Source organism: Canis lupus, chromosome 35, assembly GCF_011100685.1.
Source record: "Canis lupus familiaris isolate Mischka breed German Shepherd chromosome 35, alternate assembly UU_Cfam_GSD_1.0, whole genome shotgun sequence".
Lineage (NCBI taxonomy): Eukaryota > Metazoa > Chordata > Mammalia > Carnivora > Canidae > Canis > Canis lupus.
In genome coordinates this window covers 8,707,607-8,724,927 of record NC_049256.1, presented here as the reverse complement: position 1 = coordinate 8,724,927, position 17,321 = coordinate 8,707,607, and the positions used below count along the sequence as shown (strand labels likewise).

General features: G+C 44.9%; 1 long non-coding RNA gene across 1 annotated transcript; it reads right to left on the bottom strand.

The window, feature by feature from the left end:
• Positions 1-2,096: 2,096 nt before the first annotated feature.
• On the bottom strand, positions 2,097-11,121 carry LOC119867608. Its single transcript, XR_005384119.1, has 3 exons — positions 10,959-11,121; positions 10,722-10,778; positions 2,097-2,595 (listed from the first exon to the last, which is right to left on the bottom strand). It is a non-coding gene; the product is annotated as an uncharacterized LOC119867608 (long non-coding RNA).
• Between the last annotated feature and the right edge of the window lie 6,200 nt (positions 11,122-17,321).

Below are 17,321 nucleotides of genomic sequence, written 5' to 3'. Positions count from 1 at the left end.
ATAGGAAGTACCTAGAACAGTATAATTTGTAGAGGCAGAAAATAGCATGGTGGTTGTCCAGGGCTGGAAAGACAGGGGAGTGCAGAGTTAGTGTTTAATGAGGACAGAGTTTCAGTTTGGGGGGATTAAAAAGAGTCCTAAAGATGGATGGTGGTGATGGTCGCACAATCATGCAAAGGTACTTAATGCCACTGAACTGTACACTTAGAAACGCTTAAAATGATTAATTTTGTTATGACTTTTATACACTTGATCTTAGCCAAAAGGCTAAGAAGCGATGTTACAACTTTTATATTTCACCACAAGTTAAAAAGTGAAAATAAGTAAATAAAACAGAAAAAAATAATGTTTTCTCGCTGAAACTGGGAGCAGGGGAGAATATTTTCTCTCACCACTTTTGGTCAACTTTGTACTTCATGTACAACATGAACCTATATGTAGAAAACTCTATGGAATTTCCAGAAACGTACTAGAATTAATAAACCAGATCCGCGAGGTCACAGAATAAAAAATTTTAAAAAAGCACAAAATTAATTGTATTTCAGTATACTAACAATAAACAATCCAAAAATAAAATTAAAAAATAATTTCATTCACAATAGCATCAAAAATAAATAAATACTTGGGAATAAATTTAATAAAAGAAGTATAAGAAATACACAGTAAAACCACAAAACTTTGCCCAGGTATTTATCTGAAGACCTGAATAAATGGAGAGATGTACCACGTACGTAGACTAGAAATCTCAATATTGTTAAAAGGATGATCCTTCCTAAACTGATCTAGAAATTACATGAAATACCTATCAAAATTTCAGCTCAGTCAATTAAGCATTTGACTCTTGATTTTGGCTCAGGTCATGATCTCAGGGTCCTGGGATTGAGCCCCACGTCAGGCTCTGTGCTCAGCTGGGAGTCCTCTTGAGGATTCTTTCCCTTTCCTTATGCTCCCCGCCCTCTCCCCCATTTGTGTTCTCTCTCTCTTTCTCTCTAAAACAAATAAATCTTTAAAAAAAAAAAAAAAAAAAGAGGGCAGCCCGGGTGGCTCAAAGGTTTAGTGCGGCCTTCGGCCCAGGGCCTAATCCTGAAGACCCAGGATCGAGCCCCACATTGGGCTCCCTGCATGGGGACTGCTTCCCCCTCTGCCTGTGTCTCTGTCTCTGTTTCTCTCTCTCTCTGTCCCTCATGAATAAATAAATAAAATCTAAAAAAAATTTGAGAGAAATAAAAAAAAAGAAGAAATGCAAATAACCTAGAAAAGTCAAACAGTTTTGAAAAAGAACAAAGTGGGAGGACTTATACTACCTGATTTCAAAACTTACTATAAAGCCATAGTAATTAAGACAATCTTGTATAGGCATAAGTAGAGACAGATGCGTCAATGGAGCAGACTAGAGTGTCCAGAAATAAACCCTTACTTATGATCAATTGATTTTCAACAAAATGTGAAGCAAAAAAAAAAAAAAAAAAAAAAGATATACATATGTGCATGTGTATACCCTTACCTCACGGTATACACGAAAATTCATTAATAGACCTAAATTTTAGGAACTAAATAATATTCTATACCAATGCCAAAATCTACTAAAAAAAAAATCCTGACTAAAATAGCTCTTTGCTTTATTGCACTGAAGCAAATAACTGAGCTAAAGATGGGCCAAATATCTTGAATGGTATTGTCTATTACTGAACAGCTTCACCAATATTTTTCTTCCAGTGACCATATTTGTCAAGCTGAGTCCCTTGGCAGGAAACACCCTATGACAGCATCCTGATGGACACCTGCATTGAAAAGAAGGGCAGTGGAACTTTTAAGTTGACCCCTAGATGGGTTTTAAACTCAGATTTGGGCAGCCCGGGGGGCTCAGCAGTTTAGCGCCAACTTCAGCCCAGAGTGTGATCCTTGAGACCCGGGATCAAGTCCCACGTCGGGCTCCCTGCATGGAGCCTGCTTCTCCCTCTGCCTGTGTCTCTGCCTCTCTCTCTCTCTCTCTCTCTCTCTCTCTGTGTCTCTCATGAATAAATAAATAAAATCATAAATAAATAGATAAAAAAATAAAATAAACTTAGATTTGGTTTTATAGAAGAAAAATGTGGTTTCCATCAAGAGAATTTAATTAAAAGTTACTCCAATCAGTTCTCAACCTTAGCTGTAATCATTCACCCCAATTTATTCTGAAGACATGACAAGGAAAGGAAAGCCTCCCCAGGGCTTTGGCTCCTGGGTTTTTTAGGACCCAAAGTGTTGAGAGGGTCTACAAAGCCTTAAGTCAACAGCTGTGGTTTTGGGGATCTTACACATGAGGTGTGCAAGTGTGTGTGTCTCTCCTAACAGCCTGGAACATTGCTGACCCAGGGCTGAGCTTGCCTCAGTGAAATGCCTCCAAGGCAAGCAGTCCCTCAATTATTCTTCTCAAGGCTTCAATAGACCTGAGAAATGAAAGAACACACCTCTCTCTCAAGGGAGAGCTGCGGGTTTGTCCACATCTTCTGGATTCCTTCCAGCTTCTGGCTAGGTTTTCTTTCTTGCAAGTCTGGAATGGGTGTGGAAAACAGCAAGCTCCTCTTCTCCATCAGCGGCAGCGTGTGTGTCCACCTGCCAACACAAGCAGCAACTTGTAGAACCAACACCTTGTTTCTTTTGTTTAGAGATTTGGTACAAAGCAAAGCAGGTCCCCTTCCCATGAGGCTAACAAAAGGGAATTTGTATTTAAAACAAGGATCTATACCCCAGACATGATTTCCATCTATCACCCTACCTATCCAGAAATACCCATTAAAACTGAATTTAAGAATAGCCATGCGTGTCTTTTAAAATATAAAATTCCTAGGGGTTTTAGAGGCTACCTTTGGCTCCAGTTGTAATCCCAGGGTCCCGGGATCGATCCCTGCATCAGGCTCCCTGCTCAGTGGGGAGCCTGCTTCTCTGTCCCTCTGCCTGCTGCTCCTCCTGCTTGTGCTCTCTCTGTGTGTCAAATAAATAAATAAAAATCTTTAAAAAATAATAAAAGATCAACTCCCCTCTCAGCAAATTGACGTTTAAAACTCTATTCCAATTAATAGCGACCTTTCTTCATTTTATTTTATTTTTTTTAAAGATTTTATTTATTTATTCATGAGAGAGAGAGAGGCAGGCAGGCAGAGACATAGGCAGAGGGAGAAGCAGGTTCCATGCAGGGAGCCTGATGTGGGACTCGATCTGGGGACCACAGGATCACGCCCTGAGCCGAAGGCAGATGCTCAACCACTGAGCCACCCAGGTGTCCCCTTTCTTCGTTGTATTTTTTTTCCCTTTCTTCATTTTAGAATCTCACTCTCTCAGCAGAGACATCAAATCTTTTTCTTCTTAGGAATAAAGATGTCACAATTTAGGGGCATGTGGGTGATGCAGTTGGTTAAATGTCCAATTCTGGGCTTCAGCTTGGGTGGTGACCTTAGGATTGTGAGGTCAAGCCCCAAGTTGGGCTCTACACCCTTCGTGGATCTGCTTGAGATTTTCTCTCCCTCATGTTTTCCAATAAACAAATAAATATTTTTGTTCATTTTATTAAATATTTTATTTATTTATTTGAGAGGGAGAGAGAGCATAAGCAGAGGGAGAGGCAGAGGGAGAGGGAGAAGCAGACTCCCCACCGAGCAGGGAGCCTGATGCAGGGCTCGATCCCAGAATCACAATCTGAGTAGAAGGCAGACGCTTAACGGACTGAGCCGCACAGGTGCCCCATAAATAAATTTAAAAAAAAATGTCACAATTAACAATTATAACTCTTAATATTTGTTTGCCCTCATGGTACACTTTCTACCTGGGAATTTCAAGATGAAATGACATATCACACACACGGTCTCTTTCAGATCTATTCCTCAATTTAATGATAGATTGTAGAAAATGACAGGATCATTCCCAGTGTGTGACCAAGTTAAGCCTGGCATGCGATCCTTGCTTCTCCAGTTATGAAGCAGAAAACTAAGTTATCCATAATCCCTCCACCAAGAGATAATCACTGTTAACATTTTTCGTGTATTTCTCTTTAGTATTTTCATGTATGCGTTTTTCCCTCCAAAACTACAGAGCAAATAAATCAATTTTCCCATTCTTAATGGATAAGACCACTTATGTTTGGTCTTGAACTTGTCCCACAGTGCCTCCAGCCCCGATCTTCCAGTCCCTGCCTTGTGGCCTGTGTCTCCATCCACACTGAGTTCCTCGGCTAGGGCCCCACTCACACTGGACTCCACGTTTGGGTTTTGGCTGTTTGCCTTCAATGCTGTTTGACCCCTTGGACCTTTGGGATGTGAATTGTCAAGGCAAAAACCTCATGCTATTCTGTACCCAATAAAACAAAAATTACGAAAGTCTCCATTCTTTGTGCTTTGGAAACTAACCTGGAGTTTACTTTGCCTTTTTTTTTTTTAAAGATTTTATTTATTTATTCATGATAGTCACAGAGAGAGAGGCAGAGACACAGGCAGAGGGAAAAGCAGGCTCCACGCAGGGAGCCCGACGTGGGATTCAATCCCGGATCTCCAGGATCGCACCCTGGGCAAAAGGCAGGCGCCAAACCGCTGCGCCACCCAGGGATCCCTACTTTGCCTTTTTTAAGGGCATTTCCAAAGACATGAGATACTAGAGAACAGGTTCCGTGCTCATTTATATCTATAACTCCAGCACATGGCCCATAGGAAGTGTTCAATAAATGCCCACTAAGTGATTAAATCACATTTATTGAACTCGTGCTTTCTGTCTGGGGGAATATAATAGAAGCTGGACGTCAACAATAGCAATAGTAATGAATGTGGTTGGTGGCTCTGCAACCATTACCAGCCAAAATCACTGGTCTTTAATCACTTAAACATCTCTGTTCTCTGTTCTCAGGCAGGGTCTCCCCTTCCTGGCCACTGGCCTCCTCCTCTCACCTGGCACCTTCATGCCTGTGGCCTCCCCCTGACCTCCCCACCTCCCCACCTCTCAGGATGGACTGAGACTTGGCCCCCCCACCAAGGACAGAGTTGCCCTCCCCCTCACTGTCTCCTAGCCCCTCTTCTGACCTCCCATCACCCCCACCTAGTGTAGTCACCCCCATTCTTGCCTGGCTGCATGACCACCTATCATCCTTGTCTTACTGAACCTCTCCCAGGCAGTTGACACACCTGCTTTAATCTCCTTGAAACTCCATCTTTGGAGAGCACATTTCCTTCCTCTGAGTTCTCCTCATACCCCTGGCTGCCCCTTCTGAGCCTCTTCTGCAGAGTCCTCCTCTAAACCCCCACGCCCTTCCTCAGTTCTCTGCTCTCACCCTGCAGACGCCTCTCTGGTCTCCCCTGCTTCCATGATTTCTGCACCAACCATGGATCCTGCATGCCCCATGGAGTGGAATATCATAGAGCTCCTGCTGTAGAATTCCACTCAAATGTCCCTCCAAATCAACACATCCCAATGGAGCTTACATCCTCCATCTGAAACCTGCCCTTCTCTTATTGTTTCATGACACTCACGTCTGAAACTTGGGAGTTCCCATGCTCTTCCATAGCCCCTGATCTAATGGTTCACCAGGTCCTGTCCATCCTACCATTTTACTGTTTGTCCAATTATCCTCCAGCCTGGAATCATTCCAAGAGGTCCATCTGACCTTCTTCTCAATAAGATCGGCTCCTCTTATACGAATAGGGCCCAGCCTCCTTCATGTGGTTGGCAGGCCCTTTGGAATTGGGTCCATGCTTACCTCGCTAGCCTCATCCCTTAACAGTTCCTGTGGTCTAGTCATGCCCAACCTTTTAATTCATTCAGAAAGCCCCAATGTCTCTCATCTCTGAGTGGTTGCATTTACTTTTCATCTGTCTGGAGTCCTCTCTACCCTTTCCTTCATCTGGCCATCCTTTGCTCTTCCTTCAAGTCTTAGTGGAGACATCATTTTTAGGGAAGTTTTTCAAGAAGTCCTTCTGAAGCTCCAAATCTCTTAGAATATGTTCTTGATACACGTGCTCCAGAAATACTCTGTATGATCTTAGCACTTACACACTAACTGTGATTACCTTCATACCTTCCCCGGGTGGCCAAGTGAATGTTCAGTTTGCTAAGAGGCAGACACCAAGTTTATCTTCCCTGCACACAGCACAATACGATGCTAGCACATAGTACATGCTCAGTAAAAAATACTGAGGGAATGTCAAATTAGTGAATGAAGGAAGGAAGGAGTAAATGAGTGTTCTTTTCTCTTTTATCTCTTTTTTTTAAAAAAAAACATTTAATTTATTTATTCATAGAGACACAGAGAGAGAGAGAGGCAGAGACACAGGCAGAGGGAAAAGCAGGCTCCATGCAGGGAGCCTGATGTGGGACTCAATCCCGGGTCTCCGGGATCACGCCCTGGGCTGGAGGCGGCGCTAAACCCTCTGAGCCACCAGGGATGCCCTCTCTTTTATCTCTTTTACCAGTGCTCTTTTCATCTCTTGCCAGGATGAAGCAGAAATTCCTAAGAGACCTCCTCACACTCCTGTGAGATTTATGTTCTACATTTGGGTACAAAAGATCATTCTAAAAAGAAAACCTAATTGTGTCCTGCCCTGTTTTAAAATCAATGGCTATGCATTCCTCACAAGATAAAGTGCAGACTTTAGCCTGGTTTTAAGGCCATTTAGGATTTCGCTCCTCCTTACCTCCTCACTAGAGCCCCTCTGAACAGTTGATCCATTGAAATACTCATCTCCAACCCCACTGAACCCCTCTTGGCTCTTCCCCCAGGCCAGGCTCTCCTGGCTCTGGGCCTCTGCATATGCTCCTCCTTCTTTTCCCCTCTGCCCCACCTACCCCCCTTCAGCCTCAGGACCCAGCTTAGGAGTCACTTCTTAGGAAGCTACCTCTGAGCCCTCTGCTCCCTGGCAAGTAGAATGAGGTGCCCTAATGTGCTTCCTATAGCCTCCAATCAGCCTTCAGTTATAGCTTCATTGGCCTACAGGTGTCAGCCATGCTATTCCATACAATTCAGAAGGCCTTGTGACCCTCACATACTGAGAAAGGTAAGAGGTGGACAATAAGGTCAGTAACAGAAAGCTATTTTCAAAAATTTCAAGGACAACTGTGAGCCCCTAATGATAATCCTGTGTTAATAACTCAGCAGTCATGGGGCATCTGGTCAGCTTAGTTGATAAGAGCATGCAACTCTCCATCTCAACGTCATGAGTTCAAGCCTCTTGTTGGGCATGCAGCCTACTTAAGAAAAAAAAATTAAATACTAAAAAACAACAAAAACAAAATGCAGCAGTCGTATCACCTTGTCTGTGGTAGGAGAGGACAGACCTGCAAGGGGGACAGGGATGGGGAAGGGGATAAATATAAGAGGAGCTTTGTGAGACTCAGAATGAGACTGACCACAAACTGGGGTGAATAATGAACTTCACCTTCTGCCCCTAAGCTTCATCCCACCTTTAAAGTATCACCAAGGGATCCCACAGATTTTACTATATTCTTTTCTTTACACAGTCATTTCAATTTGGGGCACAAATTGTTTTTTGATAAATGGAATCGTATTTTTAAATGTTGCTGCTCAAAAGAACCCAGACATCTCACACCCAGTAAGATGACCTAATTGAAAGAAAAAAAAGGAAAGAAAGAAAGAAAGAAAGAAAGAAAGAAAGAAAGAAAGAAAGAAAGAAAGAAAAAAGAAAGAAAGAAAGAAAGAAAAAGAAAGAGAATGAAAAGGACATGTTGGTAAGGATGTGGAGAAACTGGAACCAATACAGAATAGTGGTTTCTCAAAAATGAAACATAGAATTCCCTGAAAATACTACAGTCTCACTGCTGGGCATTTACCCGAAAAAGAATTGAAAGCAGGTACTCAAAGAGATATTTGCACACCCCTGTTGGTACCAACATTATTCTCAATGCTCAAAAGGGTGGAAATAACTCATCCACAGATGAATAGATAAACGAAATGTGGTACATACATACATTGGAATAGAATATTATTTAGTCTTAAAGAGAAAGGAAATTCTAGGCGCATCTGGGTGGCTCAGTGGTTGAGCGTCTGCCTTTAGATCAGGTCATGATCCCAGGGTCCTGGGATTGAGTCCACATCAGGCTCCCCACAGGGAACCTGCTTCTCCTTCTTCCTGTATCTCTGCCTCTCTTCTGCATCTCTCATGAATAAATAAGGAAAATCTAAAAAAAAAGAAAGAAAGAAGAAAAAGAAAGAAAGAAAGAAAAGTAAAAAGACAGGAAATTCTAAAAAAAAAAAAAAAAACAACCTGGAAGGAAACTGACCTAGGTTACAACATGCATAAAACTTGAGGACATTATACTCAATGAGATAAGCCAGGCCTGACAGAACAAACACAGTATGAGGTCCCTAAAATAGTCAAATTCATAGAGACAGAAATTTAAATGGTGGCTGCTGGTGGGGAGGGGGTATTTTTAACAGGTGCAGGATTTCCATTTCGTAAGGTAAAGTTCTGGAGATGGATAGTGGTGATGGTTTTACAACAATGTCAATGCGCTTAATGCTGCTGAATTGCACACCTACAGGTGGTGAGGATGGTATATTTTATGCTACCTGTATTTCCCACAATTTAAAAAAAAAAGAAATAAAAATAAAAAAATTTAAACAATTAAAAAAAAAAGAGCCCATGAATGAATCCCTTTGTTGTTGTTGTTGTTGTTTCTTTTAAAGATTTAGTTATTTATTATTTGAGAGAGAGAGAGCGGGGGTGGGGAAGAGGGTCAGAGGGAGAGGAAGAGAGAATCTCAAGCAGGCTCCCCACTGAGCACAGAGCCCTACCCGGGGCTGGATCCCACGACCCTGAGATCATGAGCCGAAATCAAGAGTAGAGCATTTAACCAACTGAGCAACCCAGGGGCCCCTGAACCCAGGATTCCCCTTTGTAAAACCAAAGTGTGTGTATAAGGCGAGGAGTCACAGCTCCTCCTCCTAACTAATCTGTTTGGGAAATTCCGGTTTATGTATAAACCAGTCCCACCTGAGATATGTCTTGCTCCGTGAGCTGCCCAACTGTGGTCGCTTCTCCAAGGACATTCTGTGACAGTCATTTGCAGACAAACATTTTATTTAATACTCATGTTTAAAAAAAGTTACCTTGGGAGCCATGACCACTCACTCACTTCCATCCCACGTGTTGGGTGATGAGCAACCTGCAGCAGCTTACTAATGTCCTTCTGTCCTTGCCCCTGCCACGGGGAGACAGGGTTACAGGGACACAGGGTCCCCCATCACATCACAAAGTGAAGGGAGAAATTCAAGCTCCTCGGAGCCGTTGGTGGGAGCGCTGGGTCGGGTGACTAATGGATGGGACAGCCACAAATGAGGCTTCCTCTGACTCATCGGTACGTGAAGCTGCTTTATCTCCCTGGCCCCACCCGCCTGCCCTCCCGGTCCGTCCCTCCAGAGAAGTCAGGGGCTGAGATAAAAGTAAGCACACTGCGCCCCAAGTGCAGGGAGGCTGCTGAATCAGGAGCCCGCCCAGTCCTTGCAGCCTGGCCCCAATAACGCCTGGGCCATGCCTTTAATCCAAGGACCTCAAAGTCCTTGAAAGCATCAGTTTATGAGTCCTGGTGCAGGCCCTAGAAAATGATCTTGACTATTTCAAAGTCAGAGAAACTAAGGCAGAATGGGGGGGGGGGGGTCATGGTCATATCGTATCACACAAGGGGATGGCCCAACAGGAACTCAGCACTTCCATGTTATTTTTATTTTTATTTATTTTTATTTTTTTTCCATGTTCTTTTTAACCAGTAGCCCCTCCTGCCTCTTTCTGGGAATTGAGCTCATGTTTCCAACCGGCGAGGGAAAAGGAATAACAACTTTGTACAAAACATAATCCACAGGGACCCCTGGGTGGCTCCGTGGTTGAGCGTCTGCCTTGGGCTCAGGGTGTGATCCTGGGGTCCTGGGATCGAGTCCCACATCAGGCAAGGAGCCTGCTTCTCCCTCTGCCTGTGTCTCTGCCTCTCTCTGTGTATCTCTCATGAATAAATAAGTAAAATCTTAAAAAAAAAAAAAACTCTACAAATAACCTGATAATTTAAGCCATCTCAAAGAAACTGTTGTTTTTAGAAAAGCTTTCCTTCCTGAACTTTCCTGGGAGTGCCTCTCCTTTTGGAAAATCTTCTTTCGTTGCCAGTGATCTTTTGGAAGGGAGTCACCCCAGGCTGTCAGACTGAGTGTTTCCCCGAATGATCACGTGGGAATCTATTAACCTGCAGAATCCGATCCAATAGCCTGGGTGGGGCCTTAGTTTCCTGGTCCCAGGACCACACTTTGAGTGGGCAGGAGCTAGACAGCGAAAGCCATTCGCAGACAATGCCCTTCTTGAAAACCAACACTTGGAGCCCATCCATTGCTCCCCCCAAGCACCAGCTTTCTGGGAGCCTAATTATTCTGAGTCTTTCATTATTCTGAGGTTAATTATTCCGACTCTTCAGAGCCTAACTTGCCAATCATGCTAAGGTCAGCACATCGGGGCCAGGAAGCTGTGCTTGTTTAAAACTACTGCAAGTGGGCAGCCCGGGTGGCTCAGTGGTGTAGCGCCGCCTTCAGCCCAGGGTGTGATCCTGGGGTCCCAGGATCGAGTCCCACATCGGGCTCCCTGCATGGAGCCTGCTTCTCCCCCTGCCTGTGTCTCTGTGTCTCTCTCTGTGTCTCTCATGAATAAATAAATAAAATCTTAAAAAAAAAAAAAAAACTGCTGCAAGCTATTTCTGAGCACACTTACCAGAGTTAAGAGACAGGATCCTTTAAGGGAGGACAACCAGCATTCCCACGCAACAGACTGAAAAAGAGGAGTGACAAGAATACCAGGTCACTTGGGGGTGCAAAGAAGAATTCGTTTCAAAGCAACCGTCCCATGCGCCTGCGGTACAGAGTCCAGGCCCAGGACAGGTTTAGCTGCTTGGATCCATCAGTGTTTGACTTGACCTTTCACCCCTGCCGTGTTATTCCCGGTCCCCACCGTTGCCATGGGAACACTGATAAGCAGCTGAGGCTTCTGGACACCCGTGGAATGCCGCAGGCCTCCGGGCAGGCTCTCCGTCTGCTGCAAAGTCCCGGGGCTTCAACCCGAGGCCAGCCGGGCCCGGGACACTGTCGCGCTGGAGGAGCCTTGCCTGAGCTCCTGCCGGCCAGACACCGGGAGGGACAGACTGTGCATGTGCATCTGGCACCGTCCACTGCCCGCCAGCTGCTCCCCCGGTTCCTGCCCCCCCCCACCCCGTGGGGAGGATGGTGGAGAGAGCCTGACCGTGCTCCCTGGGTCCTCCCTGAGTCCTCCCCTGGGGTGGAGGAGGGCCTGGCTGGGACAAGGAGGGAGCAGCCCCTCCAGCTCTGGCTGCCGCCCTACAGATTTTCATCCTCTTCACAAATCCCTGCAGCCTGATGATGTTAAACCTCACTGCATCTTTTCCTTTCATGCTGGCAAATATTTGAAGAGTGCAGATCAATGTCACAAATACGTATATGCCAGCCTTACCCCACGTCGACATTAAATATTTTGAAAGAAACCAACGCACAGGGACAGTTAACGTTCCCTGCATACTCCTCCCTGGTCCTCTTTCCCGCCTCCTTCCTGAGCTGACTATCATCATGACTTTGCTATTCGTCATTTCGGGTGTACTTTATGCTCTCACTCCGTAGGTTACGTGATAACCAAAGTCTGTCGTTTTGCATGGCTTCCTATCAATGCCGGCCACTGAAGGTGTCTTCTTGAAAACGTGTTTTCACCCAACATTAGGTTTGTGAGCGGTATCCATGGTGATACGTGTAGTTGATTTGTACTAAGTTTGTGCATAGCATTCCATCACGTGGATTTTTAAAAATTTTCTTCATTACATGGATTTAAACATATTTATCCATTCTTCTGTTTGTGGGCATTGAAGTCACTTAAAATTTTCACTCTTACAGATAAGGTTGCCACCATCATGATTTTATTTTATTTTTTTTTTAGATTTTATTTATTTATTCATGAGAGACACACAGAGAGAGAGAGAGAGAGAGAGGCAGAGACACAGCAGAGGGAGAAGCAGGCTCCATGCAGGGAGCCCTACACGGGACTCGATCCCGGGACCCCGGGATCACGGCCTGAGCCGAAGGCAGATGTTCAACCACTGAGCCACCCAGGTGTTCCGTGATCATGATTTTAAAGTCTCCTTGTGCACATGGCCCAGATTCTTTACCTAAGAGTGCAAAGGTTGGGACAGAGTGGGTGCCTTTAACTTTGCTGAAAGCACCCAACGCATTCTTTCAAAGTGACACTTCCTGCGGCCCTGGGACCAGCTTATATCTCTGGCGACATCTTCGTCTAACACACAGAATAGTCAGGCTTTTTACTTTCTGGTAGTCCGGTAAGAAGAAAATGCTATCCTCATCTCTTAAAAACAGCCTTATTGAGATACGATTCAATAATTCACCCATTTAAAGTGTGTAAGTTGGGGCGCCGGGGTGGCTCAGTGGTTGAGCGCTGAGCTCAGGTCGCGATCCCAGGGTCCTGGGACGGAGCCCCAAGTCAGGCTCCCCGCTCAGCTGGGAATCCGCCTCTCTCTCTCCTTCTACCCTAACCCACCAGCTTGGGCTCTTTCTCTCTCAAATCAATTTTTAAAATCTTTTTTTTTTAAGTATATGATTTGATGACCCTCAGAAGTATATTCACACAGAGTTGCACATCCATGACCCCAATCAATTGCGGAATATTTTCATTACCCCAGAAGGAACCCCAGCTCCTCTTAGCCATCGCCCCCGTTCCTCCTCCTCCCCATCTCCCTCACCCTTTACACCCCTGTCCCTCAAGGTTTGATGAAGTTCTGGAATACAGGTGAGGTCCAGAGCCGATGACCAGGAAAGAATTCTTGAGACGTGTATTGGTGCAAAACAGTGGTTTTACTAAAACACAGGGACAGGACCCGTGGGCAGGAAGAGCTGTTGCCCCGGGCCTATGTGGGGTGGGGATGGGGGGCAATTATCACTTGCAGAGTTGGGGAAGGTAAGCAAAAAGATTTCAAAAAGATTTTCATAGGCTAAGGAGGACCTGCGAGATCCTGGAGGCCTTGCCATTGCCAAGGTAGAAATTGCTTTTCCCTCTAGCAGGGCATTAACATTAAGACAACTGGAAACTTCCTGAAGAAGGTCACGCATATCCCACCGTGGGTGGGGAGCCCTGCTCCCTCAACAGGTTTGCCTGTCTCTTCTGGACATTTTGTATTAAGTCGAATCACGCTTTCGCTCTTTTCAGAGATTCCTACAACCTGACAACATAACCCTTTGCTTCATGCCTTTAGATTTCGAAATATTTCAGTATGTGGTTGGTGCCCATTTGAGTTTGAATTCCCCTAATTATTAGTAAGTCTCATGAGGTTTTCATATGCTCATTGGGCAACTGGAATTCTTCTGGAAATTACCAGCTTACATTCTTTCATCCGTTTCTAAATAGGATTGCTTGCCTTCTCCTGGCTTATGTGTAGGAGTCAGTTAAATATTCTGTATATAAATCCTTTTTTGGTTACATATGTTGTGGCGATTGCCGGGAGGCAATCCTCCCTGGATTTCTCAGTGTTCCTGCACTGTCCAGACCTTGCTGAGAAACAGATAGTGACATGCTACAAAGACAGAGAATGCCCTCTTTCTCCCCAGACCCATTTTCTCTTCATTTTCCAAAGGTGATAAACCTAGAGCCAGTTGTTTACATTCCAAACGGTTGTAAAAAGCCAGAGACCGTCCCCTCCTGTCCCCAGAGTGGATTTGTTGACATTGGAGAACAAAGGTCTCTCCTTCCACATCCAGGGTGGGAGGAACAGAGGTGCAGGCTGCTTCCAGCCATGCTCTGAGACCCATTAATTTTAGGGCCCTTCTCCATGAAGAGTACGTTGAAGAATACATCTGGCTCTCAGTGTGTTGCCTGCTGGGAATTGGCACGAAGACCAATACGTGAACAAATAATTGGTTCTCTGCTCCAGAAACTTCTTCTTTCTAGTGAGTATAAATAAACGTATGCAGATATAAAAACTGAACGGATATCTTCTCCTGGTCTTTTCCCTTGGCGTCTGCTATCTTTTTTTTTCCTTGTGATAAAATAGACATACATTACATGTATCACTGTCACCATTCTTAGTGTACAAGTCAATGACATTAACATCTTCACAATGTTACACAACTATCAACACCATCCATTTCCCGAAATTTTTCATCTTCCCAAACTGAAACTCTACACACATTAAACACTACCCTAACCTCGCGTGCCCTCTCCCTCCAGTCCCTGGCAATCACCGTTCTACATTCTGTCCGTCTGAATCTGACGACCCCAGGAAACCCATGCCAGTGGGATCAGAGAGTATTTGTCCTTTCGCCGCTGGCCTAGTTCACTGAGCAAAACATCTTCAAGGTTCATCCGTATTGTAGCATCGCCTGAGTTTCCTTCCTTGGCTTTTAATTGCAAAATGTAAAGAACAAAAATTTAGTGCCTTAAAAAAAACACAAAAATTTAGCACCTTAACCATTTTTAAAAGGATGGTTGAGTGGAAATAAGTAGATTCACATTGTTGTGCAACCATCACCACCATCTGCTCCCAGAACTCTTTTCATCTTGCAAATCTGAAACTCTGATCCCATTGTTGAATGGTACTCAATCCCCATTGCCTTTCTCTTCCACTTCATTCCTTTTTTTTTTTTTATGACAGAATAATATTATAACCATGGTAGGTACATATTGCTTAATCCATTCATCTGTGGGTGGACACTTGAGATACTTCCACCTGTTGGCTGTTGTGAATGATGTTGCTTTGAACAGGGGTCTGCGAACATCTGTTTGATGCTCTGCTTGTTTATGCTGTCTTTCGATGAAAAAAATTTTTTTTCCTAAATTTTAGCACAGTTCTTTTTTTTCACCCTTTCCTTTAGGGTCTTTTGTTATTGTTGTTGTTGTTGTTTTTTCAAGATTTTATTTATTTATTCATGAGAGACACAGAGAGAAAGAGAGGCAGAGACACAGGCAGAGGGAGAAGCTGGCTCCAGGCAGGGAGCCCGATGCGGGACTCGATCCCGGGACTCCAGGATCATGCCCTGGGCCAAAGGCAGGCGCTAAACCGCTGAGCCACCCACGGATCCCGGGTCTGTGTTTTTTATATTCCGTGCAGCACCATTTTAAAAATAATACCATGCTTGGGACGCCTGGTTGGCTCAGTTGGAGGAGCGCGCAACTCTTGATCTTGGGGTTGTGGGTTCCAGCCCCATGTCGGGTATAGAGATTACTTAAATAAAACTTTAAAAAATATACATACACCATGCTTAAAGATATCTGTGTCTATATTTATCTATATATCTATATCTATATCATGCTTGCTATATAGGCCTGCCTGGCTTCTGGCTCCCGTTGCTCTGTAATCGTAATGCCGAGGCTGTTTATCTCCAACCCAGTCTCTAGATCACCCTGCCCAAATCAGGACAGACAGAGGGCTTGCTGGCTGGTCCTACTCAAACCTCATGGCCTGGGCCTTCCTGTCAGCACTCCTTGGGCCCAACCCCAGCCTAGGGACTCCAGCCTCTTTTCTGATTCCTCTTTGCTGAGTCCTGTGTATTTTCATCGGCTCCTCTAATGAATGGAGTCTTGTGGCTGACCTCAGTTTCGGGATCCATGTCCTTGTTGCACCCTCTGCCTGGACCACCAGCTTTCCATTTGGATCATCTGATTGCCTGAGTCCAAGTCACCTATCAACCTTTCTCCAGCTGCCTGCTCTAAGGATTTTTGCAAGCTCCTCCTCAGGCCAGTGAGGTCTTAGATGACCAGGGTTCGGGTCAGTGCCTCCTCCCCAACATTGCTGAGACTACAACCGGAGGTGCTGACATTCCTCATGTAAACAAACTGATCATTATTCACTCTATCTTTTTTTTTTTTAAACCACCTACTATGTGCCAAGCACTGCTTGGATACAGACAAGACCCATATCCTCATGGTGCTTACAGAGAGCAGACCTTAAATGCAGACCGGACAATAAATAAACATGTGAACAAATGAATGATTCTAACCTCTGATGAGGCTTTAAAGGTTATGAACAGTGTGTTATGCTTGAGAGTAAGGTGACCATGGGGTTGCTGCTGCTGTGGTGGTTGGGGAAGGCCTCGTGGGGCAGGAGATAAGGGATTTCAGGTATAAAGGAGGTGAAAGAGCTGGAGAAAGAGCATGCAGACAGAGGCTCACTGTGGCCACAGGCTTCAGAGGCCAGCAAGGGATCGACACGGCAGCTGCCTGGGACTGAGCCTCAGCTAAGGGGCCCCACCTCTCCAACTGGGCCCCTCAGCTCAGCAACCAGCTCTGTTACCTCCAGGGTACAGACTGTGTGGTCCCCTTGGGCCTCTGGGAATCTTCAACTGTAGGCCTCAGCCAACCTGCTTATGGCCATTCCCCCCACCAAGACATTCAACTAGATTTTTTTAACAAACATTTATTGAGGAGCTAAAAGGGGGCCAGCCCTGAAGATGCAAAAGCTAATAAGCAAAATAATTGAAGTCAGGGTCTTGAAACAGTATTTGTATACAAAATACATTCATAGCAGCACTGTTCACAAAAGCAAAATGGTAGAAATAATCCAAGTGTCCATCAGTGGATGAATGGATAAATAGACTGTGGTCTATACGTACAAGGGAATGAAATATGATTAGAGGGGATCCCTGGGTGGCTCAGCAGTTTAGCGTCTGCCTTTGGCCCAGGGTGTGATCCCAGGGTCCCAGGATCGAGTCCCACATCAGGCTCCCTGCATGGAGCCTGCTTCTCCCTCTGCCCATGTCTCTGCCTCTCTCTCTCTCTCTCTCTGTATCTCTCATGAATAAATAAAAAAAATATTTTTTTAAAAAAGAAATACGATTCGGCCTTAACAAGGAAGCAAATTCTGACACAAACTACTACATGGACGAACCCTGGAGAACATTATGCTCAGTGAATTAAGCCAGTCACAAAAAGACAAATACTGTATGATTCCACTTGTACCTGGAGTCAGCAAATTCACAGACACAGGAAGTGGATGGGTGGTTGCCAGGGCTGAGGGGAGGAAGGAATGGGGGGTTCGTGTTTAATGGGCGCAGAATTTCAGTTTTGCAGAATGAAAACACTTCTGCAGCTGGATGGTGGTGATGGTTGTACAACCGTGTGCGTGTACTCAATGCTGTTGACTGGTGAGAACCCCATAAACTCTCCACAGGCAAGACTCCATTCAAACACCTGTACTAAGAGACTTGACTAGACCCTGGCAGGGTTTCTAGCAGTCACAGCCCTCATCTCTGGGCCAACGCAGCCCCCACCTTGAGATCCTGTCTGGAAAAATTTAAGGGTGCCAAA